General features: G+C 29.1%; 1 long non-coding RNA gene across 2 annotated transcripts in view; it reads right to left on the bottom strand.

Annotated features, from left to right (window-relative positions):
- Nucleotides 1-24,606: 24,606 nt before the first annotated feature.
- Nucleotides 24,607-27,537, bottom strand: part of LOC149878627 (uncharacterized) — a 4,292-nt gene continuing 1,361 nt past the window's right edge. The window contains exon 3 of one of the 2 annotated variants that reach the window (XR_016447661.1): nt 24,607-24,782. This is a non-coding gene — a long non-coding RNA (uncharacterized LOC149878627). Of the gene's footprint in view, nt 24,783-27,536 lie in introns of those variants that run through there. The other variant, XR_016447662.1, reaches the window with a different exon arrangement.

Below are 27,537 nucleotides of genomic sequence, written 5' to 3'. Positions count from 1 at the left end.
ACTGCTTTACAAACTGATGAAATATTGCTGTATAATATAACGATAAATTTAAAATATAATTAAAATGCGTAACTTAATCAGTTGCATATCTTTTATCATAAGTTCTTTTGCGATTTTCGACCTGAAATTTGACTAATATCCTAATTGTTTTTGCCCAATCTTGTACTGCTCAATTCAAACGCTCCTTTATTATTTTCATCCCGTGCATCTATCCATGATATACAAGGATAGAGTTGCAAACTTTTAATGTGTAATTATTGACCCTTAACCTTTTTTTTGCTAACCCCTTCTGACGAGTTATCTTTTCTCATTACGTTTAAAAAAAAATAAGTTAAATAATTTAATTAGCATTTTGTTGCTGAGCCTACGACTTTCACTGATGTTACAGAACATACTACTATTTTACATTCACCAAACTTAACAAGTCAACCTTAAAAAGCGCTTTGAAATTGTCCCTCTTCAGCTTCCAGATTTTCACTGCTTTCAACATCAAAAGTATAGAAACATTCACAAGTTTACAGATTTTAGGATATCAATGGTTCATAACTTTGAAAAGTCCAATATTAAGTTATTTAATGCTCTCTGAGAACCCATTTCAACCCCTTTACACACGAACTGAATCTTCAAAAACTGCAAGTTAGTATTTTGCAACATTTACTTATTAAACTACAGTTTAAAGATGTTAAGGTCGCTTTCTAGTTACGCAACATGTATTCTTATTAGTTTTTTCGACTAAGGCGGTAATTTGTTAAAGTAATATATAATCATTAGGCTTGATTTAATCTTTTTTGCTATCGGTAAAATGGTTCGGATGAATGGACATTTTATTTTATAAACGAAAGCTGAGTCGTGTGTGCAAATATTTTGCTTTCTGCTTTTTTTTTAAATAAAAACATAATTCAAGAAGTAAAAAATAAACTTGAAACTATTTCGGTTAAGTTTTAAAATGAGGATAGTCTCCATAATATTCTTATGCGAGCTATTCTTGCGCCCTAATAAAAACTTGAGCATTGATTATATATTGGGCAAAACAAAAAATCAATTAGGTTCGAAGTTGGACAGATAATCAGTGTTTTTTCTTCTAGTTATTAGAAACTAAGTTTCATCTCAAGCTTCTGTACGACTGTGTACCACTCTCTCCTCAAGTGGCTGCATATATGAACGTATATTTATTAATCTTAAAGACTTTTGTGAACACAGATATTTATTTGATATCACATTCTAAGCCTTATGTTGTGTAATCTCTCTTCGATTTTTTTTCTGAGAGATAATTAAACCAGAATAATTATTTCTATTGTTATTAGATAAAAGTTAAGCTGAAATAGTTAAGTCACATTATGGCATCCAAATTGAAACTTATATATTTATAGACGATTGCATAATGAAAAGGGTGATATTAGGTGTCATTAGTTGTTGCGTCATCAAACGGGCATATATTTTCAATGAACTTAATTATATTTTGGCTTAAAAAAGTTTCGTTTTTAACACATGATATTTTCTTTAGATTTAATGTAAACTTTAATCAAAATCCATTTGTTCAAAGGAAACTTTTTAATATGTGAGAAAAAAATTTTCAGAAACTAACTGAAATGAAAAATACATTTCCAAACGGAATAAGAATCTCAGCTTGAAAACTATATAAAACTTTTTTTCCCCAGACATTCCCATTTGAAACTCTTAGTTTGATTTTGAATACAACATATTAAGTGCAAAACGTATTTTAAGTTATAGGAAATGTAGTTAAATTTTGTTCTTAATATACATAGTATTACATTATAACTATATTACTAATCATTTCATTTTAGCTGGTATGGATATGTTAAAAAGTTTTGTGAAATAAATTACAATAGCGCCATACCTCTTCAGATTTTGTTTCAAACATATTTTGACGTTTTTTGAAGTAATAATCGTGGAAAATTTTTTAATTTCTCTAGTTTATGCAAATAAAAAGTGGTTGGTGGTTCAACGCCACGTAGAATAGTAAAAAATGTGTTAGCTTAATGACACAACCTTTGCAAAGTTGGGATGAAGGAAAAACGAAAGATGAGATAAAGGGAAAACGAAAATTTTTAGCCACAGTTATAGAAATGTTTAAAAAGTAAATTTGTTTACATGCCTAAGTATTTTGTGAGGTTTCTGCTGAGTGTTACTATGAAGAGCAAAAAAGTTATAACAAAATTTAAGTATGTATTTAGTTAAACATAGATTTTTAATCAAGAAATAGTTCTATATTTTGCTTGGTTTAGAAGTGCTTACTTCAGAAAAAGATAGTTTTGACCAATATCGAGACACTTGTAGGCAACTTGATCAAACTAGCAATGCCTAAATCGTAAAAGAAGAAATTAGATAATATAAATTTACTAACCCGTTTTTCTATTAACGCTTTGATAGTGCCAGGATTTATAGAAAAGTTATTATAAAAATTTTTAGCTTTAATTACCTTACTAATCATTAAAAAAGTCGAATTCCAACGTAAACGAATATCAGACAAAAAGTTATTTATTTCTTGGCAAAAGCTAATATTGCTTTTATTATAGCTATTTTAACAAGTAAGATCCTTATCGATATATGATGTGCCATCTAATAAGTTCTGCGATGGTTTGGCCCAAAATTTTATTCCGAGACAAGATTTAGGTTATGACAAACGCATGAAAGTTGTAAGCATTAGGTCCCATCGTCTTTTTAATACATACAACAGTGCTGGGTAAAATACTTTATAAAAGTATTTAAATTACAAATATAAATACTGGAACAAAAAAGTATTTTAAATACAAATACTAATACTTCAAAAGTATTTAAAATAAAAATACTTTTAAAAAAGTATTTAAAATACTAAATACAAAATACTTTACCAAAATTTATAGCTATAGGAACTTTCAAAATTTATTTTTGTCGTTGCTCGAAAGTAATTTTTAGTCAATATACTACATTTATATCAAAATATCATTCATTCAGTCATAAACATTTGTTTTTAGCAGCAGCAGTTTTTTGAACATCATATCACTTAAACAGTTACGCCTAGGCGTTTGTATTTGTCCCGCTGTGCTAAACAGTCGTTCAACTGAAGCCGACGATGGTACAGTGGTATTGAATTTGACAGACAGTGACCGCACAATCTTATACTTATTCAGAGCATTCAAACTTGTATCTTTATCATTCAAATACAACATGCACTCTTGATAAGCACCATTTGTTGCACCAGCACTTGGAGTGTCATCATTATATACAACAAAATTATTGGTTATGCTGTCAGTGGTTACATTGAGATTGGTCAATGTCGACGGCTTACTAGAAGCTAGTATGGCATTTTCAAATGATTCTCTGCAGATAGTTCGTTCATCAGTTGGCACCTACCCTAACTTAAACAGTAGGTGAGAAACTGCTGCAACAATCCTGCATGAATTGCTTACATCAAAACTCAACTTCTTTTCAAAACGAGTTTTCATTTGTGCTAATATTGTTGCAGAAAATAATTTAGCATACTTTAACTGACAATTTTGAAACTCTTCCAATTTCACTTGTGTGTTATGCAAATGTGGAAACACATGACCATAATACACATAATCTCCTTGTAAAGTATCCAAAGTTGCAGCAACAGGTTTCATTACCATAACATATTCTTGCAGGCTTTATAATTCTTACTTTTTAAATTTTGGCACACTCAATGCATTACATATATCATTAAGTTTGTCACATAATTCAAGTAATCGCTTAATAGCATCGTACTGAAAATTCCAACGTGTTGGCACGGGACAAAGTATTGCTTTGTCTGTAATATGTGACACAGCATCTGATGCTTTACTACTTCGTCGAGTTGCATTCCATATTGAAGAGCATTTTGCAAGAGCTGCACGGTAAATGCCCTTAAATGCACTATCTATATCACATGTTTTGTTAGCATCATTAGTTGTCAACAGGTTCAGTGAATGGCTGATACATGTTTTTTGAGATGGCAAAGAAATTCTCTCCGCTAAAGAATCATCATCATCAACATCATCATCCTCCATTTTTGATGAAAATGAAAGAATGTCTCCAATATTAATTGCATCAATTTCATAATCATTAACTGTATCCTCTTCCATGTCCTCTTGCTCTTCAGATGCATTAGGTGTGATAGTCACACTTCCACTAGTTGCTGCAGCACTTGTAGTTGACTCTTCAAAAAATTCTCTAAATGCTTTTCCAAAATTTGACGCATTGTCAGTGACAGTTGCTGAGATTTTTTCTACATTAAGGTCATATTAACGATGAATTTGAGAAATCATTGTAGCAATTGTATCATATGTGTGACTACCATAAAATCGACGGCAAGCAAGGGATACTGATGGTTGTGAAACCGAACTAGATTCGTTTAGAGGCATTTCAATAAAGTATGCAGTCATGCCAAGATAACTTTTTCTATTCAACGACCATATGTCAGCAGTTGTGCAAACAAATGATGCTTTTTTCAGTTTGCTTTTTACTTCTTCATATATCTTAGAAAGCATTGGATTTAAACGTTTGTTAAGAGTCTTGCGACACATGATGCTTACGTTAGGATTGAATCCACGAAACAGTCGATGAAAAGCCGTTTTTTCGACGGTAGCCAAAGGACGCATCTCTTCAGCAATTTAATCCACAATAAATATGTCAGCTTCTTCTTGCGATATAATACGACGTCGTGCTGATAACTCTGATACTGCTTCATGGTTCGTAGTTTTTTTGAACTTCTTTATAGCAGGGTCTTACTCAGCTGTTCTTTCTACACCAGCTTTGCATAGCTTACGCTTCTTCTGAACATCTGCCATATTTAGCTTATAGTCTTCAAAGCGATTCTTGTACACGTTCTTTACAGTAAACATAAAACCCTTTAAAAGTTAAGTTTTTACTTTGCTGGAAATGAGAAAGTATTGTAAATTTCGATTATTATTAACTTATACAGCAAAATTAAATAATTGCTTGTTAATAATCAATTGCATATTGTTCAAAAAAGAAAAAATAAATTTAACTACTACCAAACTGAAAATTACCTTCAAATGCTTCACAAAGTTTGGTGTTGATGCCAGCGTGATCGATAATGGCTTTAAATTGCGTACACATAATAAGCATATTGCTGCTATTCTGTTTCTTTTTTTTGATCTGACTACGATTTTGAAAAGCTTACCATCAACAATGGCCGGTAAAATTTCATTACTTTCTTGATTTTCATTAACTGATTCAAAAGTCTTTTTAATTTCGCTGTTAACCGCAGCCATCTTTAATTTAATAATTACCATAATGAAACCAAGGTAGATAAATAAAACAAGAAATAATTCAAAATAAATAGTGGCTAAGTGACACTTCAGAATAAACAGCGACAAAGTGGACAATGTGCTTTGTAAATGCTTTCAGCATTATTTGAATTATAAATATTTCCAATAAGTATTTTCAATGAGTATAAAATACAAAATACTAATAAAAAGTATTTTACGTACAAATACTAAATACTTCCAACAAAAGTATTTAAAATACAAGTACAAATACAGTGAAAGTATTTAAAATAGTATTTTAAATACCAAGTATTTAAAATAGTATTTTGAATACCAAGTAATTAAAATAGTATTTTGAATACCAAGTATTTAAAATAGTATTTTAAATACCAAGTAATTAAAACAGTATTTTAAAGACCAAGTAATTTAAATACCAATTTAAAATACTATTTTAAATGCCAAGTATTTAAAATAGTATTTTGAATACCAAGTATTTTAAATAGTATTTTAAATACTTGGTATTTAAAATACTATTTTAAATACCAAGTATTTAAAATACTATTTTAAATACCAAGTATTTAAAATACTATTTTAAATACCAAGTATTTAAAATACTATTTTAAATACCAAGTATTTAAAATACTATTTTAAATACCAAGTATTTAAAATACTTTTTTAAATACCAAGTATTTAAAATACTTTTTTAAATACCAAGTATTTAAAATACTTTTTTAAATACCAAGTATTTAAAATACTATTTTAAATACCAAGTATTTAAAATACTATTTTAAATACCAAGTATTTAAAATACAATTTTAAATACCAAGTATTTAAAATACAATTTTAAATACCAAGTATTTAAAATACTATTTTAAAGTATTTTAAGTACTTGGGCGAACAAAATTAACAGGCCCCCTTATCGCGCAACGGCTCAAAAATTGTGGAGGTTGATGTTAGGGGTGGTAAATTAATCGGTATTTTGAATTAATCGATTAACGATTAATTTTAGCTAAATTAATCGATTAATTTTCGATTAATTTTTAAAAATGAATTTTGACGAATTACAAAAAGTATATTGCTATTGAAAAAGGTTTTAATTCTCTTTTTTCGTCAGATGTGATCTTAAAAAGCATAAGTTATTAACAGTATCATCATTTAAACTAGTTCGTAACTTATTAATAAACAAACTAGCAGCACTAAAACTTCTTTCTGCTTCTATAGAAGATGGGGGAAGGCTTAGCATGGCGTTGTAAAACTTTTCTAAAGAGCATGGCCTTTTTCCAGTGCTTTCTAGTACTGCCATTTCACGTTTAATACAACTCAAAAATTCTAGAGGGATGAATTACAAGTTAGTCCTTTAGCTCTTCCTATTGATGAAGTTCTAGGTAATAGAATTTCTGCTAGTTCTTCAGCTTTCATTTTTTTTCTCATTGGTTCCATATTAGAAGTAGATTTAAACTCAGATGTTACTTCTAATTTACTATCCCTTTGGTTATCCTCATGTAGAAATAAGCGTACATATATTTCTCTTGTTGTTTTAGCAATTTCATTTTTGTTTGGGTACTTTAAAAGATTACCTGGTGATTCTGAATCTGACTTATAGTCACCCGGATTATCTAAATAGCAAAGTAAACCAACAATATTACAATTTCTTCTTTCATTAATTCTCTCAGAAACAACAGTAAATAAATTTTGACCTATATTAGTATTTTGCTCTTTAAGATTTTGTTGTAAAAGCAAAATAAATTTTTCAGATTTTATCAGATTACAGTCTCTATTTCCCAATGCTATAACATTTAGCTCTACAATATGAATAGCCTGAACAATATCAGAGATCTGTTTTATTTCTTCTTCTTTTAAAATCAAATCAGTTCTGGATATATCCACAAGAGCTTTTCTAATAACACTTTTTAATTCCAAGAATCGTTTTAACATGCTGATTAGAGAATTCCGTCTTGTTTTAATATCCAGAATAAGCTTAAGCTCTTTTCCTAAATCGGCTTTACAAATGTTTTGAAGAATATCATTTTTAAGTGGTGATTTTCTAAACATCTTGACTGTTTTACGAACCTTTGATATAAGAATACCATAGTTCTAATTAAATTGGATTCCCTTATCAACAAAACTATTATTTTCTTCATTCCAGCATTCTTCATTCCAGCATTCATCATCATCATCATCATCATCATCATCATCATCATCATCATCATCATCATCATCATCATCATCATCATCATCATCATCATCATCATCATCATCATCATCATCATCATCATCATCAGAGTCAGATTCAGCTTCTTCATTTTCATCATCCTCATCATTGATTAGTTCTTCTTGAGTTGTTTCCATTGCTGAACTGTTTTTCTTATAAAGAATATCACATACTGCAAGATGAATCCCATGGCAATGGCAAAGTTGGTGAATAACCCCCATTTCTCGTCCCATTTTCTTCATAACTGAGGCACAATCAGTGACACATTCGAAGATATCAATCTTCAAATTCAATCCGAATTCTTTCACTTTGTCAGTAACAATGATAACTACTCTTTCTGAAGGAAATGAACCATTTATTCTAATCATTCCAAGACCATAGTGACTTTTTTCTGAGCTATGTATATTAAGACACAAGTATCTTCAAGTTCCACCTGAAGTCCACTAATCAAGAGAAATTGAAAATCTTTCTCCGTTTAATTTTTTTTTGCTGAAGCTCGTGAGTAATTTTTAATTTCATTGAGTTTGCATAGTTCATAACAATTGCCTTTACAGCATGTCGATCGTTAAGATTTTTAGTCCTTGAGCTTTCCAGCCATTTTTAATATCTTTACTAATCGCCAAAGTTGCAAAAGAGATACGATCTACAGCTGTTAAACGAGCTAATACCTCTTCAGCTTTGTTACCTATTTTATGAAACGACTTTGGTTGGCAAAATTTTATGTTTGTGCTCTAAATGATACGAAAAACTTGAAGTTGATGAATGGAATTTAAGTTCAACTGAACAATATTTGCACTTGAATATTGAATTGTCTTTATTTTCTGATAAAAAATGATTACGAACTTCGGAATGAGATTTTTTAGACATCGTAAATGGCGAACAGGCTATTTGTACTACTGCACTGGAAATACAGTATAATCTCTCTAATTCAAAATTTACGGGGAAAAGTTCGAATTAGAGAGATTTTCGAATTACAGAATGTTGACTCTTCTTAAGCGTCTGAAGCATTTCATGGTGACTTAACATTTAATCGCATTATAGAGGTTTTCGAATTACGGTGATTCGAATTAGAGAGATTTTACTGTATACTATTTGTTTACATTTCACAGCGGTACGAGATAAAAGCTTGTTGTCAAAAAACGCCAAATTTTTTTGATTTTTAAAACGGCTTTAAAAATTAAAACACTTAAAATGATTTTTAAAATTATTCGATTAATCGTTTAGAAATTAATCGATTAACGATTAACTTTTTTTAATCGATTAATCGTTAATCGATTACCACCCCAAGTTGATGTAACGGCAAAAGCTACTAAGAATAAGAATAAGTTGTAACCATACAAAGACTTAAAAATTCCCAGATTATGTTGTGGTACTGGTTGTAATTCTAACTTTGACTCAGTAACGAATAAGACAACAACTTTCAGATTAGCCAGAGATCCCGAAGATAGCCAGAGATGGATTAAAAGCATTACCAAGAGAGAATATACCAGACAGTAATGACACAGTAGTTTGTGCAAAACAAAAGAATAACGAAAGCTGATAGCTCAGCAAGATCAGTTAAAGAAGATGAACTTTCAAAGTTTGTAGAGCTTGACAATATTGACTCATTTGAAATTTTTTGCAATTCTTTATCTCAAGGAAGACTTAATGATTCAATATTTTATCATACTTGTTTGAATAGATGTTGTATTCAATCAAAAGAGCATGAAAACAAATCTGGTATTAATAAATTTTGTCTTATAGTATATAATGACCTATCATATGAAGCCTTTCATGCTGGATTTAGATGCACTATTACCTTATTAGTTAAAAATTGAATTCATAAGTTCAAATGTTGGTCACAAGTTCATGACGCATTACGATATTTGACATCTTTTGAAAAGTCAGAAAAGAAATTCATTTTACTTCAACAAGTTGATGAGTAATATGAACTCAAGTGATATTCTTGAGCAAAAATGGTCACCTGAAGTTATTATTCGAGCTTTTTAGTACTTTGCACTGTCATGCAGCTTATATAATCAATTGAGAAATGATTTTCAACTTCCTAGTATTGCTACCCTAACTAATATAGCTTAAAAAGTTTCAAACATTGATGATAATGCTTTTATTTGTAGAATTTTTTCAAAACTCAACATGGTCAAAAACACTGTATACTATTACAAGATAAAGTTTATGTTGAACCTATGCTCACTTATCATGGAGGACAGTTGTTTGGTAAAGCAGTAAATGACAAATCAAAGCTTGCAAAAACTGTATTGGCTTTCATGATTATATGTTTTTATGGGGGACCAAAATTTTTAATTAAAATGTTACTAGTAAACAACTTAGACTCAGATTTTGTATATGATCAAACTATTATCCCAATTGACCAAATTAAGAAGGCTAATGGAAAAGTTATTGCTATAATTAATTATAATAAATCAAGCATTTTTAAACGATTTGATTGCTTATATCCATGGTTAACAACTGATGGAATTTTTTACTTTTTGATTTTATGCATTTATTGAAGTGTATACAAAATAATTGGATAGCTGAAGTCTGGTGAAATTGAGTTTAGTTATGGTGGAAAAATCTATACTGCTAAATGGGATCAAATTAAAAAGCTTTAAAAGTTAAAAGATGGTAAGCTGGTTAAAATGTCTAAGCTGACTTATGTTGCTGCTATGTTGAGAGACAAAATGTTAATACATGTTTGAAAGTATTTTGTGAAAAGATGATAAATGCATTTAAGTGTCATCAAGGTATAAATGATGATATTGATAGAACTATTATTTTCTTAACTAAGATGGTTCAGTTTTGGAAAATAGTCAATGCAAAAAGTCCATCTGAAGGAATCCACTTGAAAGACTACTTACGAGATCCTATATCATCAGTTGATGATTTACAACTTAATGATTTAATTGTGTTTTCTGGAATGCTTAACTCAACAATGATTCAAGGAATGAGAATTAAAAGTATAACCATGGACACAAGCAATGTATTATACCAAACATCTAATGGTTTAGTTGAATTAAGCAAACATTTGTTAAACAATTCTCATATGTATGTATTGCTTGGGAATTTTAAAACAGATCCCATAGAAAGAGCATTTGGAAAGCTGAGACAAGGTAGTGGGGGAAGTTATTTTATAAATACACAACAAGTAATTGAAAAGTGGAATATCAGCAAAACCAAACTAGTTCTTCAGAAATTTATTAATATTTAGAGTGTTGCTGTTTCATCTGGCGTGATGACTGTTTTCATAAACTTTCAGAGGATGAGTATGAGATATTAAATCATTTACATGAACTTTTAGATCAACTTCCATTTGATATTAAGTAATTGTTAGTTTACATAGCTGGATATGTTTCTAGAAAAGACAATAAAGATGATGACACTTTTTTGCATTATGGTACCTATGGAAATTTTACATCTGCCTTAGACCGAGGTGGCCAAAAAATACCTAACGATACATATTGTGAATGGGTATTCTTGAGTTACATTTTGTTTAATTATGTTAGCATATCAAACTTTTGTACATATTCTATGTCCTGTTTATTTATGGATATTGCTTGTACTTGCGATTTCACCAAAATTACTAGAAATTATTGTCATATTCTTACAAATATTTTATTTAACAATAATTGCTATATACACTTTCACCTTCGTCAGACAAGGAAACCGAAATTAAAGCTTTAAAACTGTAATGTTAGCTTTTGTTAATAAATATACTATACAAAGCTTCCGTTTTAATTTTAGATGATATTTTGTTTAAACATTGGTAATTTAAATTTTTACTTTTAAACTCTTGCTGTCAATATTTCAATGTACTTAAACACATAAGGTTTTATTACCATTTATTAATAACAGCTGTTTTTGAACTGCTTTTTTTCAAAACTATCATTTCTGTTTTATAAACGTTTTTATAATAAAAATATCGACTTCTTTATTAGACCACAAAAAATTACGCCCTTACTAGGCCTTATATTAATTCTTCTTATGCTTTGTCTATTATTTAATCAGATTGTACTTTTTGAGTGAGACTTAAATAAGCAATATCGTTACATGAATTTTTAAATAGATATTTAAACTTAAGAAATCTAATACTTGATAATAATCTAATAGTTAAGTTTAATAGTTATGATAATATTAATATTTATAACTAATAACAATCTTATACTTAAATCCAATAGTTTAGAGCATCAAAACAAAGAACATCGGCCTCCACATTTTTTGAGCTGTTGCGCGATAAGGAGGCCTGTTATTTTACTTCGCCCTGCTTGATCTCCATTGCTATCAAAGTTTGATCATACACTACAAACTATGTATGTATGTATGTATGTATGTATGTATGTATGTATGTATGTATGTATGTATGTATGTATGTATGTATGTAAATCTATGAATTTTATTTGACATGAATAAGTGACTTTTGTCAGAACATTTTTTGACAGAAAAGATCTGCCTTTTTCAGTCAATTGAAACAATCTTACTTGTAATATGCTTATGATAACGTTAAGATGGAATCAGTTAATACCCTGCTTTTAATGATTACTTTCGGACCTGTTCAAATAAAGCCATATTTTTAAAGACTGGTAACTTTTCTAGTTATAATTTTAAATATGCTAAAATAATAATCTACAACTAATATTCATCTTCTTCACAATTACACATAATCTCCTGTATGTTAAATTCAGTGCCTTTAGTGAAAAAATTTAAAATTGTATTTAGCGACATTTTTATTTGGGATAGTAAGGGTGAGTTTGTAATTTGCCGGATACTTTTATTGGTCTTTCACGAAAAAAAAATTAATATAAAACTATATTTATTTCAAACCCATCAACCAATTTTAATGAAAGTAAGTGGAATTGTAACTATGGTTAAGTCGAACAGTGACTATAATATCAAGCTTTATCTTATTAAAAAACATTTCATGTTCTAAAATATCCTTATTTTAGAACATGAAATGTTTTTAAAAGTTCCTTATATTTAGCCAAAGCCTAAAAATATTGATCATGTTTTCTAACCAATCTTTATTAAGTAATCAAATTGAATAAAATTTAAAATAAGCCATTACATAACTACATTATTTTTTCAGACATGCTTTTAAGCATTTTCAGACATGATTTTATAGCCAGTTTTGCATTTCTGTTTAATTATTTTGTTTGAATAAATAGTTCTTTTACATTCACGCCAACAACGGTGAATGTCCCATTGAACAGCTTTACACCTCGCTCTCTATAGATAACTAAAAAAACTTTATGGTAACTTATGAAGTCGTAAATGTGGTAAAAGACACTTGCATATCGTATAACCAGAAATTAGTTCTAAATTGATTAACTGTTTCTACATAATCAGCTTCTAGTTTTGCCCGAAATGATATGTTGACAACAGCAACAACTTTTCGTAGATTATAGGTTGTTTGAAGGTCTTGAAAGACATAACTACTAGATCCTTTTGTCTTCGTCAAACATTTCTGAGACTAAAAATGAAGCAATCTTTACATAGCCTAAAGCTCATAAGGTTCCTTGGTTTTCAAGACTCTTTATCACAGCATGTAAATGGAAGTGAACATGAAAGAGCGTAAATAATTCATATATTTCCCTTCTTCATATCAAGGCAGTGGCGTATCTAGGGTATGGCAGGCAGGGCACGTGCCATGGGCGCCAGCCTGAAAGGGGCGCAAAAGAGGCTTGGTTGCGATACAATAAGCGAGAGTTATATAAAATAAATTAAGAAAAAATATATCATATAAAATAAATATATTATATAAAATAAAGTTTGTGTCATCATTTATTAAAAAATTGTAACTAAGCACTTTAAGTGGGGCAGGAGGGGCGCGAGATCGGTGTTTGCCCCTGGCGCTATTTACCCTAGGTACGCCACTGTATCAAGGGCATCTTATTTTCATTTGCATTGATAAGTGGCTAAATCTATTTTATTGTCAATTCGTTGTGTGCGGAATCTATTCTTAGAGATGATCATTCAATAGGTCTATGTTCATAATCTCAAGAAAGCTTTTCCGACCATTAATTCCAAGTTTGAAAAATGCCAAAGACTAATTGTTTGTTAAGTTTATGACGTTGTTTAGAAGATCGGGATCAATGTTCTTAATGCACTATAATAAGATTTTACCAATATCATTACTTTTTTCAAAAACAAATGGATTCAGTTTTTTTAACAAAAGAATGCGAACAAATAAAAATTCTTCTTCAACGTTCGAAATTTAATTCCGTATAAAAAGTCTATAAAAAGAAAAAGTTTTCTTTTTCTTAAACAATCATTAGCGAATGAAAATTTAAAAATTGTTTAGAGCATAATATTTAACTATTGACATGTAAAGTATTTCACGGACATTGCTCATAATCAATGAAATGTACACAAAATATAATTTGTTCTAGAAACTGTTAAAAGTGCAATTGAAAAAATAAAACAGGCTGAAGACACAGCTAATGTTAATTATGACTAGTGTTGTGACCAAAACTAAAAGTTATAACTAACTGAACTAAAAAAACCGTAACTAAAATTAGCCGACTAACTTTAGTTAGACTAAAAAGTTAGTCGACTAATTTTTAGTCTCACTAAAATTAGTCGACTAACTTTTTAGTCTAGCTAAGTTAAGTCGACTAACTTTTTAGTCTAACTAATTTTAGTCGACTAACTTTTTAGTCTAACTAAAACTAGTCGATTAACTTTTTAGTCTAACTAATTTTAGTCGACTAACTTTTTAGTCTAACTAAAATTAGTCGACTAACTTTTTAGTCTAACTAAAATTAGTCGACTAACTTTTTAGTCTAACTAAAGTTAGTCGACTAATTTTTAGTCTAACTAAAATTAGTCGACCAACTTTTTAGTCTAACTAATATTAGTCGACTATCTTTTTAGTCGACTAACTTTTTAGTCGAACTAAATTTAGTCGACTAGGTTTTTAATTTGCCAAAAATATATTGTTACTTTTACCCAAAAAATACTTTTTTTAAATCTTGTTATGTGTTAGTTGTGAAGTGGTTTGGGTGCCATTTTTTTAATAACAAATTACTGTAAGTTACAATTTACATCTCCAGGGCATCTTTTTCAAGGTCGATTTTCAGAGTTTTTCAAGTTTTAGGAGAAAGGTTTGCGACAGATACACTTGGAATTTTGTAATAAAACTTATCTAAATAGTCCCCCATTATTGTTAAGTACTTGTTTTAAATTTCAATGAAAAGCGGTTCAGATCTGGATTTTTTCAATTTCTAATTAAAGGGAATTATAACTTATAAAACACATTTGAAATCAATTTATAAAAAAAAAATGCTGCCATGTTTTTGAAAGGTGTGTCATGTGCAGAAGCATTTTTGGATTTCCTTTATATAATACCTGCAATGATTTTTTGAGGTAATAATACCTAATTTATTTCGTTCTACACTCATAAAAACGCAGTTTTTACAGTGATGACAATATGATTGCAATTGTTACGGAATTAATGTTTTTTATTATTTCTGTATTGTGTGGTTGAATATATATCTTGTTCAACTCTCAAATATTTTTTTTTTTTAAGTTATTAAAATGCTAATAACTTATCATGTTTTTGGTATATAATATCAGCTGCTTTTGACGGAGTTGTTCTACTAACAAACCAACTTTTATATAACTCAATAAAAGAAAATGTGGGGTGTAAAACATTTTCATTATCTAATTGTCACAAATTATATAACGTATTTTAAATTTCTTAAAAACAATAAATCTTAATGAATGTCTTTAAATTGATTTATTTGTCATAATTCATGTTGTGTGTAAAATCAAGACAACGATGATTTCATTACAGTTATGTATTTCTCTCTCTCTTTCTCAGCTTTTACAATTTATATAGGTTTTTCAAATTCATTGTGTACAATGAATTCTGTACAATGAATTATACAATGAATATGACGCACGCACAAGATTTCTTCTGGCGCGACGCAATGATGCAATTTTTTTACGCTAATTACAACGTTACGTTCATATAATTTTTCAACACAACAAGATTTAAGGAATGTCTTAACTGACACCTCAGTAATGGTTTCCCGCTATGTACTTGATAAACCGTTATTCTCAAAAATATCTTTAAACTTACTTTAAGAAATTGTATTTTAAACTATGTCGAACAATAATACGTTTTCTCCAATTGAATATGCTGCTCAAATATCTGATTTAAAGAAAAGATTGGATAAAAGAAAGATTATAGATGAACAAAACCCTGCAAATCATAACGATAGCGAAACAAGTTCAAGTTTTTCATCCGGTCAAACAGAAATTGAAGTTGATACTCAGTCCATTGAAGAAGCAGCTAAAACTACATACGAATATTACTCAATCGAGGAGGAAACATCAAAATGGATATGCAATGAATGTAATAATAACAGACCTAAAAAGTACTCATGTAAAACATCAAAGAGTATACTAGATTACCATCTTGAACATGATCACGAAATAATAACGCCGAAAAAAAAACGAACTACAAGTGGCTTGTCAAAAGAAATTAGCGATAAGATTGATAGAGCTCTTTTAATTTTCATTATTGCTTGTTGTCTTCCATTTATGTTGGTAGAAAGTAATGCATTTAAAGAATTTGTTTTGTGTTTAAATCCAAAGTATAAAGTGCCTTGCCGAAAAAAGTTAAGATCTCTTTTAACTGATTTATATCGAGAAAAAGTTGAACTTTTGAAGTCAAAATTATCATCAATTAAAGTTTTATCTATAACTACTGACGGATGGACGTCCTGTCAAAACTATAGTTACATATCTGCAACTGCACATTTCATTTCTGACAAAACAAATTTCATCAGTTTTTGTTTGGGCTTTGCATACATTAATGGCCGCCATGATGCAGAAAATTTAAAAGAGGCTTTGCTGAAAATCGTAGAAAAGTTTAAAGTGGATGATAAAATAATGAGTGTAGTATCAGACAACGCTAGTAACGTACGCAACTGTCTAAATTCTTTAAAAGTTTGTTTAAACATTCAATCAATAAGATGCATGGGACATGTTTTGCAATTAGTTGTTAAAAATGTCATAGTTTTAGTTGAAGAAGGTGAAAAAGATAATTCGTCTAAATTCTATTTCATTGCAAGAACATTAACTAAGTGCAGGAAAATTGTTACATCTTTCAATCATTCTTCTCAACTTAATGATTTACTAGAAGAAAGTCAAATGCGACAAGGTGTCGAAAGAAATCACATACTTCATTTGATTCAAGATGTGAAAACTCGTTGGCACTCTACGTTTCTCATGGCAGAGCGAATGCTTAAGCTTCACTCCTACGTAAAAGATATCTTTAATTCGAAACAACAATACAAAGATATGAGAAAATATTTACTCGATGAAGATGAAATTGTAAACTTAAAAGAAACAGTAAACGCTTTATTAAGCTTTCATCGAGTAAGCGTTTTACTATCTGGCGATAGGTATGCAACGTGTTCTTTAATTATTCCAAGTATAAAGTACCTTGAGAAGCAGCTAATTAAAAATAAAAGTGAAACTCCTCCTTTAATTGTAATATTGAAAACACATTTGTTAGAATCTTTACAAACTTACAAAGATTCATATGAATTAGAGAATAATTCCTTTTTATTGTGTGCCACTTTTTTGGATCCAAATTATAAAAGTTTTCAATTCTTTGAAAAGTACGAAAAAAATAAATATTTAAAAAGCGTGAAAGAATTTTTGTCAGATTTTTATCTCGCAAAAAGAGTTGGTGAAATAATTCCAATTAAAAAGGTGACAATGGAATCAAAAAAATTTAAGTTGTCATTTGAGGATGAAGAAGATGATTCCGGAAGTGATGGTGACAAAAATGTAACCTTAGATTTAAAAAAAGAAATCAGTGAATATATAAAATTGTCAGTGCACGAACAAAATGTTTTAGAGTTTTGGCATCAAAATCAATATGTTTTTCCAATATTGTATTGCATTTCAACGATGATTTTATGTACACCTGCTACCAGTGCACCAAGTGAGCGCCTTTTTTCTGACGCATTAAACAATTTGTATGCTAAGCGAAACAGGATGACGGCTGAATGTTTTCAAATGTTGATGTTTTTGTACGAAAATTTGGAATTTTTTAATTTGGTTTAAAGTCAGTGCAATTTAATCAAAGTAATACGGAAGTATCTTGTTGTAATAATTATTTTTGAATTTATTTTATTGTTCTTGAATAAAAACTCTTAAATTTAGAACTTGAACTTGTAGTTGCGTCATTGTGTAATTCATTGTGCACAACGAATATGTAGTTCAATGACTATATATGGTTCATTGTGCACAATGAATTTAAAAGCGATATATAAATTGTAAAAGCTCATGAAGCAGTCGTCTAGATATTACAGAACTGTTTTGTTTTAAAAACAATCTAATAAGGTTGCAACATGTTTAAATTTTTTGCAAAGTATCATCTGATTTTTAATTTTTCCTTAAAAATCCAATTGCTTAATTAGACTATAAAATTAAGTGCAAAATATGAACGTTGCAAGTCTTTCCGAGTCTATGTTATCTAAATTTAAATTTTTTTACATTTGTAAATGTATTTTACATTTTAATGTATTAATTATGACCCACCCAAGTTTATAATTCATAATGAACTAATTCATTAACCTTACCTTTTCTTTATAATTCTACAAAAAATGGCGTCTCAAATGCGGTTTATTTAAGTTGATATTTCAAACTTACTTTTTAAATAATATAGCTTCGAGTTGACTTCAAATCTTACTTTTCACGCAAAAACTCTTATTTTCTTATAAACTATCTACTCCAGCTTGAAGCAATTTAATGACAAAAATTGCTGCTGCCTAGTATACAGCCATAATTAATATAATTAAATGAATTTAAAGACAACTAAAAAATAAATTTTTGACACATTTGACAACAAACATTATTTTGGGAAAAATAAATCGTATCTTAATTTTTTTTAACAAAAAGTGAAAATGTACTTAAAAATGAAAGATTTTATTCTGCATTTTGTAAGTAATTAAAAAGTGATAAGAAATTTTCTGATTTGATAAAGCGACTGCAGCCATTTAATAGAATGTTTATCTTATTCTACAGTTATTAAAAACGATTTTAATTGCGGAGGTTGCATTTTTAAATGCGGACAATTAGCTTCTCTGTAAATGTTATTAAATGTTTCGCATTTTAAAAACTCTATCAATACGTTTAACATTTGGTATGCATTTTATAATAAATAAGTTGCCGAAGCTTAAATGTACTTAACCCTTTATTAGTCGAATATTGAAAAAACTATTAAAAAAATTATTTAAATAATTTATTTTAATGAATATTGCAACATTGACTAGAATAAGACAATCACTACATTGACTAGAATAAGAAAAATAAAGTTGGATTTATGTATAAATATCACTAAATTGATAATTTAAGGAACAGGAATCAATTAGAATCAATTCAAAGTTTTTGTTGCCATATGGCAAGAGCATTATTTGAAATAGCAACTTGCGAAAGTCTAATATTCAGAAGTATTATTTGCGAAAGTTACTTTGACAATTTTAAATGCTTCTATATATTCGTTAAGAATAAAAATAATTACTAATTGTAAATACCCTTTTGAAAAAATTTCAAGAAATCTTTGAAATCTTTTGGTTAACAACCCTATTTCAAAGGCTGAAAACTGCAACATAGGAAAAATTATCCCAGATAAGTAGCATCCATAAAATTGGATTATATTATGCATTGCCTATAAATTATCAATTTCACATTAGTGATATATAGTATTGGAGCCAGCGAGAAGGGATGGTGGTGTTGGGGGTATGACACTCACTATCTATTACCGATATTTAGTTTGATCATTCGGCAAATTTAGATGTTATTATAATTAGTTAGCAAATCTCAGCAATCGAGTTATATATTTTTATACTCAGCAAGTATAATTTTTAATCGGCAAATATTCTTACGGCAGTTTTCAACTTACCACCTCCCCCCCCCCCCCTCCCCCCCCCGGCCATTTGTACTAGCGAATATACTTAGTCTCTAAATATTTAATTTCATATCAGCGATAAGAAGTGCCAACTTATTAACGCAAACTTCCATCATTTTTCTCAACAAACTTGTCATTTAATTTGAAAGCTTACATATGCAACACTATCATTCCATTCATAGTTAAAGCTTTATCAGTTTCTCATTTTTTCAACGTACGGACAAACAAGTACGGAATTGCGCTTAAATTGGTTGGCGTTTTTAGGTTATGTTTGTTACAATTTAACCCTTTATTGTTCACTATTCCAAAATTTCCAAAAGTTTCACTTTCGGAAATAGCACTTGAGAAATGAGCGCTTTTGATAACTTCGTTTCGAAATCTATGAAGGAAGTTTATTCGCCTAACTGCAAGAAATGTGAAAATAAAATATCTGTATATATCAAACTGTTTGTAATGAAATTTTATTTTCAGTATAGCAACATTAAAATTTTACTTGTTTTTTTTTTTCAAATAATGATCAAAAAATTTATTTCGAAAGGAAAATTTCGATGAATCCACTAGACGATAATTCGTCAAACTTTTTTTTCCCGTGAACTTTGGGAAGTCAGACGAGAAAACTTTGGTTATTTAAAAAAAAGAATAATGGCGAAATATAATTACGTTTCGCATGTTTAAGGACGGGGGTAATAAACTTTTTAAAAATCAACTATTATCAACCAATTATCAATTATTTTGCCAAATATAAATATACGTCGAATATATTTTGTAAAACCGTATTTTGAACTTTCAAATTAATGTTTTTCACAGCCTGTTGGTCGGCAAACAAAGCAATCTATGCCATTGCTGAGAGCTATTAAATCTTCTTTTTGGTAATCATTTAAAGACTTAATAAAAAATAAATCACAAACTATTTTAAAAGCATACTCTAAATTATCCTTTTCGTTTGTCATATTGCTTCTGAATAGCACTGACAATTTAGTTAACTAAATTTTGGCGCAACCTTTTAATTAACCCCCCGAAACTTTACGATATTTCATTAAGATCAAAGAAAAGCCGCAGGAACATATTTGTTCCGGTAGATGAAAAATTGCATTAGCGCAAAAACCAAAGTTTTCTCGTCTGACTTCCCAAAGTTCACGGGAAAAAAAGTCAGACGAATTATCGTCTATGAATCCACTTGACGAAAGGTCACTTACGGAAGAAAACTTTTGAAATTCGTCGTCATAAAAACAAGATTGAAATGTTCCATTAAATAAATCCGTTCAATGAACTAAGTAATTAAATGCTCATTGCTCATAAGTGTCAATTATCGCGCATGCAAATTTTTGTGAAGATTTAACTGATATTTTCTTTTAAATGAGTCCTTTCTGTAGGTTCCGAAAATCTTCTTTCGAAATGAATCGATTAGCAAGTTTCTTTTCGCTTGTCATTCTTGCGAAAATTTTATTTTTCGTATATAGCTTTACCAGCGGCGTGGGCAGGATTTTTTGATGTTTCAGATATAACACTTTTAGGCATTGTGCGAACTCCAAACTCAAGAATGTTGTTAAGTCAAATGAAAATGTTTCTCAAAAAAATCGCGGTGGTTAGATCGTGAGAACAAAAATACCCCAACAAGTTCGCTTTCCCAACCCCGAGTTAGACGTTCAATTAAACTCCGGAATGTTAATTAAACGTCTAAAGGGTGCCTTTTTTAAATTGAGTGTTTATAAACAGTTGCAATAACCGCATTGATAGTTGTTTCAGAGCTGGGAAAAAATTCTAATAATCAAATTTGATTTAATACGTTACGAATTTGATTTGACTGCCCCCAATGAACCATAATTGGGACATTCAACCGCCACAATAATGTGCCATCGTGCGTGAAAATTTCATGGTATAGGTTATTCAGTTTTTAGTACTAAATCTTGTTTTAATCGACTAGTTTTAGTTTGACTAAAAAGTTAGTCGACTAAATTTAGTTAGACTAAAAAGTTAGTCGACTAATTTTAGTTAGACTAAAAAGTTAGTCGACTAGTTTTAGTGAGACTAAAAATTAGTCGACTAATTTTATTTACGCTAAAAAGTTAGTCGACTAATTTTAGTTAGAGTAAAAAGTTAGTCGACTAAATTTAGTTAGACTAAAAAGTTAGTCGACTAATTTTAGTTAGACTAAAAAGTTAGTCGACTAGTTTTAGTGAGACTAAAAATTAGTCGACTAATTTTAGTTACGCTAAAAAGTTAGTCGACTAATTTTAGTTAGAGTAAAAAGTTAGTCGACTAAATTTAGTTAGACTAAAAAGTTAGTCGACTAATTTTAGTTAGACTAAAAAGTTAGTCGACTAATTTTAGTTAGACTAAAAAATTAGTCGACTAAAATTAGTTAGACTAAAAATTAGTCGACTAATTTTAGTTACGCTAAAAAGTTGTTCGACTAAATTTAGTTACGCTAAAAAGTTAGTCGACTAAATTTAGTTAGACTAAAAAGTTAGTCGACTAAATTTAGTTCGACTTAAAAGTTAGTCGACTAATTTTAGTTAGACTAAAACTAACCTTAACTCCCATCCCTAATTATGACACAGGTAATTATAATGTAGAAATTTGGAAACACAAAAAATTAGGTTAGAGAATTTAAGTAAAATTTGTTTCACTCATTTTCAGAGTTAAAATAAATGTAAATATATATTAATTTTTTAAATTTATTTTTAACTGTAAAATAATAGTTTTCGATTCACAGACCATTTTAGGATTTTTCATTCAAATAATTTTTAGCTTGCTGCCTATTGTTTCAATAATAAAATAAATTAACAAAACTTTTTAGTATTATTTATAATAATATGTTAAAAATGATAATTGTCTGTTGTTTAGAAAAAGAAAACATTCTTTTGACTATAAAAATGATGTTGATGATGAAATTGATGACTGCTATCAAGAAAACAGATTGATAATATAAAATAACTTAGATCTGTTTTAAATTGTTTATCTAAGATCATGAGACACCATAAAATTATAAATAAATAAAATAGTATTAGAGAAAGCTTTTTGATATTTTTATCACTTTATAAATTCAGATAGGTCTTTAATAAATAGCAGGTGTGATTCTTGGCTCTTCAATAGACGGAATGTGGTAGTAATAGTTTTAAATGTGAATATAGTTGGTAAATCTAGTACATTTATACCTATTTTGTTATCTTGTTGTTTCAGAAATACAAGCATCTCTATGGCTACAAAACCAACATTACCTCAACACTTAAGGGCAATACAATCAAGCTCACGCTCATCTTTGTCTCAAAATGTGCTTGTATCAAAACACCTACCACAATCAAGTACTTCTGATCACAACTCTAATATAATACAACCTGATATGTTACCCATTCAGTCAAAAAGTATAATGGAAACATCAGCTCAGGTGTTAAACTCGATAAACTCATGTTAGCTTATTTTTTAAAGTTCTGAGTTCCATGATTAATATTTTTTAAAAAAATTGAAGTAATTCAAAAAGACTACTGAAGTTATGGGATCACTCTATTTTTTTTAACAATTTCTCAACTCTTTATTTTGACACACAAGCCTTGTCACAAGGTTGGTGCATGGAGAAAAAAAGAGCGTAGTACTTCCTGAGGTCTTGAGTAGTGGGATTGAACAGCAAACCTTGTATTTAAAAGGTGGACACTACCACTACTCCACCTACACTTAAAAGCATAATCATATGTGTTACCTCAAAGTCTTTGAAAAATGTTACATTAGCAAACGTAATTGGTTATAAAACAGTACATACATAATTTACTAATTCAACTTGATACTTTTTTCTCATTGGTATTGTATCCAAAATTGGTGGAAGTTCATTAAATGATGCCATTAAAAAAATGATAAAATTGATTCTCTCTAATAACCCTGGAAGACTGTGTAATCTTTCTGGGCAATCTGGAAAAGTTTGTTTTTCCAAATTGGAAATATTTCAAGTAGTCTGTGGTATGTTATGCTCTTCACGTCTTTAGATGTGTGTAATTTAAAAAATAATTTTTCTGTGAATTTAGTCTTATGAAATTTTTTAAAAAAGTTCGTGTATTGCTGCTATGGAAATTTTCAGCACTTAATCTAAACAGTCAGTCAAAAGATGTGCGTATATATATATACATATACATATATATGTATGTATGTATGTATATATATATATATATATATATATATATATATATATATATATATATATATATATATATATATATATATATATAATTCTTCTTTTGTATTTAGGTGCAGTTAAAAGAAATGCATTAACAACTAATGCAACCCAAAAGGAAATCGAGGGTGAATTGCCCCAGTGGTTCGCTTACACCCAAGACCGGGGCCAAGACAGTCGAAAAAAAAAGTATCTGCAACATCTTCAGATTCTTTTTTATCAGAAATATAATTAGACTTCTATACATATTCGACTATTAATTAAAATATAAGAGGTTTACTAAGTTTCAAATTCATTTGAGAATTGCCATACGGTAACACTCATGCATGTGGTCATACAGGCCGTAAATTGGTCCTAAGATGCACAAGTTAAGCTTACCAAACGGTCTCAGTAGTCACATCCCATGGAGTTCCTGTGCGGGCCCCTTCCAAAAATGTTCCCTTGCGGTTCCCGTGCGCTCCCCCTGGACAAAACCTTGTGGGTCCCGAGTGGGATTCCCGTGCGAGACCCATACTTTAGACAATGTGGCACCCGTGCGGGACCCGAATTATTTAGCTGGCTGGGATGTGAATTCAAAAAGCACTATAAATTGATAAAATTAAAACCAAAATATATGCTATTACAATTTTAATGTCGTCTTCTTAAAACAAACTTTAAAGCACATTTTTTCTCTATAAAATAGAGCGATTAACAAAATTAAAATATTTTTAATCTCCATTGTAAAGTAAACAAAAATCCATCACAGCAATATAATTCTTTTTTTAATTTTGTCAAATGGGATTAAAAGCATAGTAAAATTGCAACTAAATATTTTTTATAAATTAACTTACATTTAAACGGCTTCTTTAATTCTACCAGGATTCCCAGCCAACATTGACAGACGGGTACCGTACGGGGCCCATACGGGTCTGCAACTGGGTCCCGTATGGGAAGACCAACGGTATCCCGCCGGATCTTGGCCGCGGTTTCCATATGGGGCCCATATGGGTATGCCCGCTGGGTTACCCGTATAGTTCCCACAAAGTTTGCCAATTGGAAATCTTGAAAATCTAAGTTTATAATTTACAGATAAAATAAAACTGTATATGATTTGACTGTTTGTTTCAAACAAAATAACAATTAAAATTACAATGTCAAAATTGAGAGAATTTTTAACCATTCTTTAATCGCGTATCATCTGATTTCACGGTTGTTTCGCGAATTGGAAGCTTTTCCATCGTTTTATTCTCGTTTCGAAGCTTTTTCTTGTTTCAATATAAGCTGTAAAAAATAAAATTTAACTGTTAGTCTAAAATTTTAAAGGTAACACACCTGGTTTTATTCATTTAATATATTATAAAACTCTCTACTCAACACTCTTCAGATAAAAAATTGTTGTGATAGTAAATGTATAACATTCCTTTAGTTACTGATAAATAAATTATAATTTTATATTGATATTGTATACATTTTTAAATAAATAAACATATATATATATATATATATATATATATAAATATATATATATATATATATATATTTATATATATATACATACACTATATATATACAATAACCACAACGACGTGGGGTGGGGGTGGGTGGGGACAAAGACCCCCTTGATTTTTTCAAAAGGACCTCATTTAATATTTTTTCTCACTAAGAACTTAAAAAGTATTTTAGGTTTTTTTGGTGCTTCGGTCCCCCACTAAAATGTCATGCCATGGCCCATATATATATTTATAAATTAGTAAAAACACTTATCTACAAACAAAATCATTCAACTGAAACACTTTTACTTAAACTAACCAATGATATATTTGAACTTTTTTAGTTAACCGTACCCAAAAAGTTAAAATTGGTAATTCATGTTCATCTAAAATGTAAAATATGGAGCACCCCAAGGTACAGTCCTGGGTCCAAATCTCTTTAATATCTAGTTTTGGATATACCAAAATGTCTTGAATACATTTCTAAATGGATGTGTGAATCATTCATAAACCAATCAAAAACAAAAATATTAATTATGGCACCACCTAACATTCAAAAAGATATTATTATTAAGGGTACTTTTGTTAACAAGGAATGCATTTGATTTGTTGATTCTGCAAAAAGTCTAGATGTGATACTCAACAATCAATTATCTTTAAAAACACAAATAAATAAGACTGTTAAAAGCTTTTACAATATAATGAGAAAAATACCAAAAATAAAACAATTCTTATCTCATAAAGATCTGTGCACCATAGCATGTTCATTATTATTTTCACAACTATATTATTGTGAACTCCCTCTACTTTGGAATTGATAAGGCACTATTAAAAAAACTGCAGTCTGTTCAGAATTGTGCAGCAAGACTGCTCAGAATTGTGCAGCAAAATTTAACACCAGAATAGAAACTCAAGTAAATAACAAAGAATATAACAACTTGCATTGGCTAAAAATTAAAGAAACAATATATTTCAAGGTCATTTTAATAATGCAGAAATCTATTAAACAGGAAGCACTAACGTCATTATGCAATTTAATTCAATACTCTATGTCAGAAAGAACACTAAAACTAAAAGAAACAAAATACAATAATCATTTCAGCAATCAAGCATTATCCCAGTATGGTCTTAAACTTTGGAATATACTTCTAAATACCATCAGTATAAAAAAAAACACAACTATTTTTAATGAAAAACTAAAATCATATTTAATGGTGAATGGAGAACTCTTCCACCAGAAAACTCTTGATTATTAAAATTTCTAGTTTTGTTTAATTTGTTGTACAGCTGAGCAAGTGTTTTGCCAACTTCTGGCAAAACACAGTAGCTGTGGGTAAACCCATGTATTTATTATTCATCTATTTATATACATAAAAGCCTGTCTAACTTATCTCAATCTACAAACTCTAGAAAAAAGAAGGCAGTTAGGGGATATGATACAATAATTTAAACATTCAAGGGGGTTAATAAAGTAAATTGGTTTCATATCAATGCACACCACATTCCCTTTTAGCACAAGAACCTGCAAGTAATGTTAAAGGCTCTAAATTATATATATATATATATATATATATATATATATATATATATATATATATATATATATATATATATACCCTTAAGTTGAATCCTTAATAAGTCAGACTTTTATTAAATCGGACAGATTTTCGATTCCCCTTAAACACTCTATACATACGTAGAGCTTGCTTAATTCTGACATTTTCTAAGTCTAGATATCTATCTATTCCCTTTGATATTTCATATATATATATATATATATATATATATATATATATATTAGACATGTCCAAAAAACAACTTTTTTAAAAAATGTCTGAGCACAGCTGCTAAATGTGTTCTATGTAATAAATTAATACTAAATTTAAAAAATTTTTGAATAAAAAAAATTTTTAGGGGTCGCTCAAGACCCTTAAACATCAGACGAGTCCCTAATATTTTGAAAAAAAAAGTTTTTTAAAACCATATCATGTTGGGTCTCAAAAGAAGTGAAATTTTATAAAAATTTCAAAAATAATAAAAAAAGTTTATAAAAAACACAAATTAAAAAGTTTATTTAAAAAAACTTTAAAAATTTGCACTTTTTTATTTTTTGTTAAAAAACGATAGTTTTTAATTCATAAAATTTGAACTGGTAATTTTTATATAAAATAGTTAATGTTTTTGAAATTTTTATAAAATTTCACTTCTTTTGAGACCCAACATGATATGGTTTTAAAAAACTTTTTTTTTCAAAATATTAGGGACTTGTCTGATGTTTAAGGGTCTTGAGCAACCCCTAAAAATTTTTTTTATTCAAAAATTTTTTAAATTTAGTATTAATTTATTACAAAGAACACATTTAGCGGCTGTGCTCAGACATTTTTAAAAAAAGTTGTTTTTTGGACATGTCTAATATATATATATATATATATATATATATATATATATATATATATATATATATATATATATATATATATATATATATATATATATATATATACTATAAAATATTATAAATAATTAAAATTTTCTCCTACAGAAAA

Source organism: Hydra viridissima, unplaced genomic scaffold (assembly GCF_058129835.1).
Source record: "Hydra viridissima isolate aposymbiotic clone 2 unplaced genomic scaffold, HvirCarnegie_v1 scaffold_15, whole genome shotgun sequence".
Classification (NCBI taxonomy): Eukaryota; Metazoa; Cnidaria; class Hydrozoa; order Anthoathecata; family Hydridae; genus Hydra; species Hydra viridissima.
This window is presented reverse-complemented; position numbering and strand designations above follow the sequence as displayed.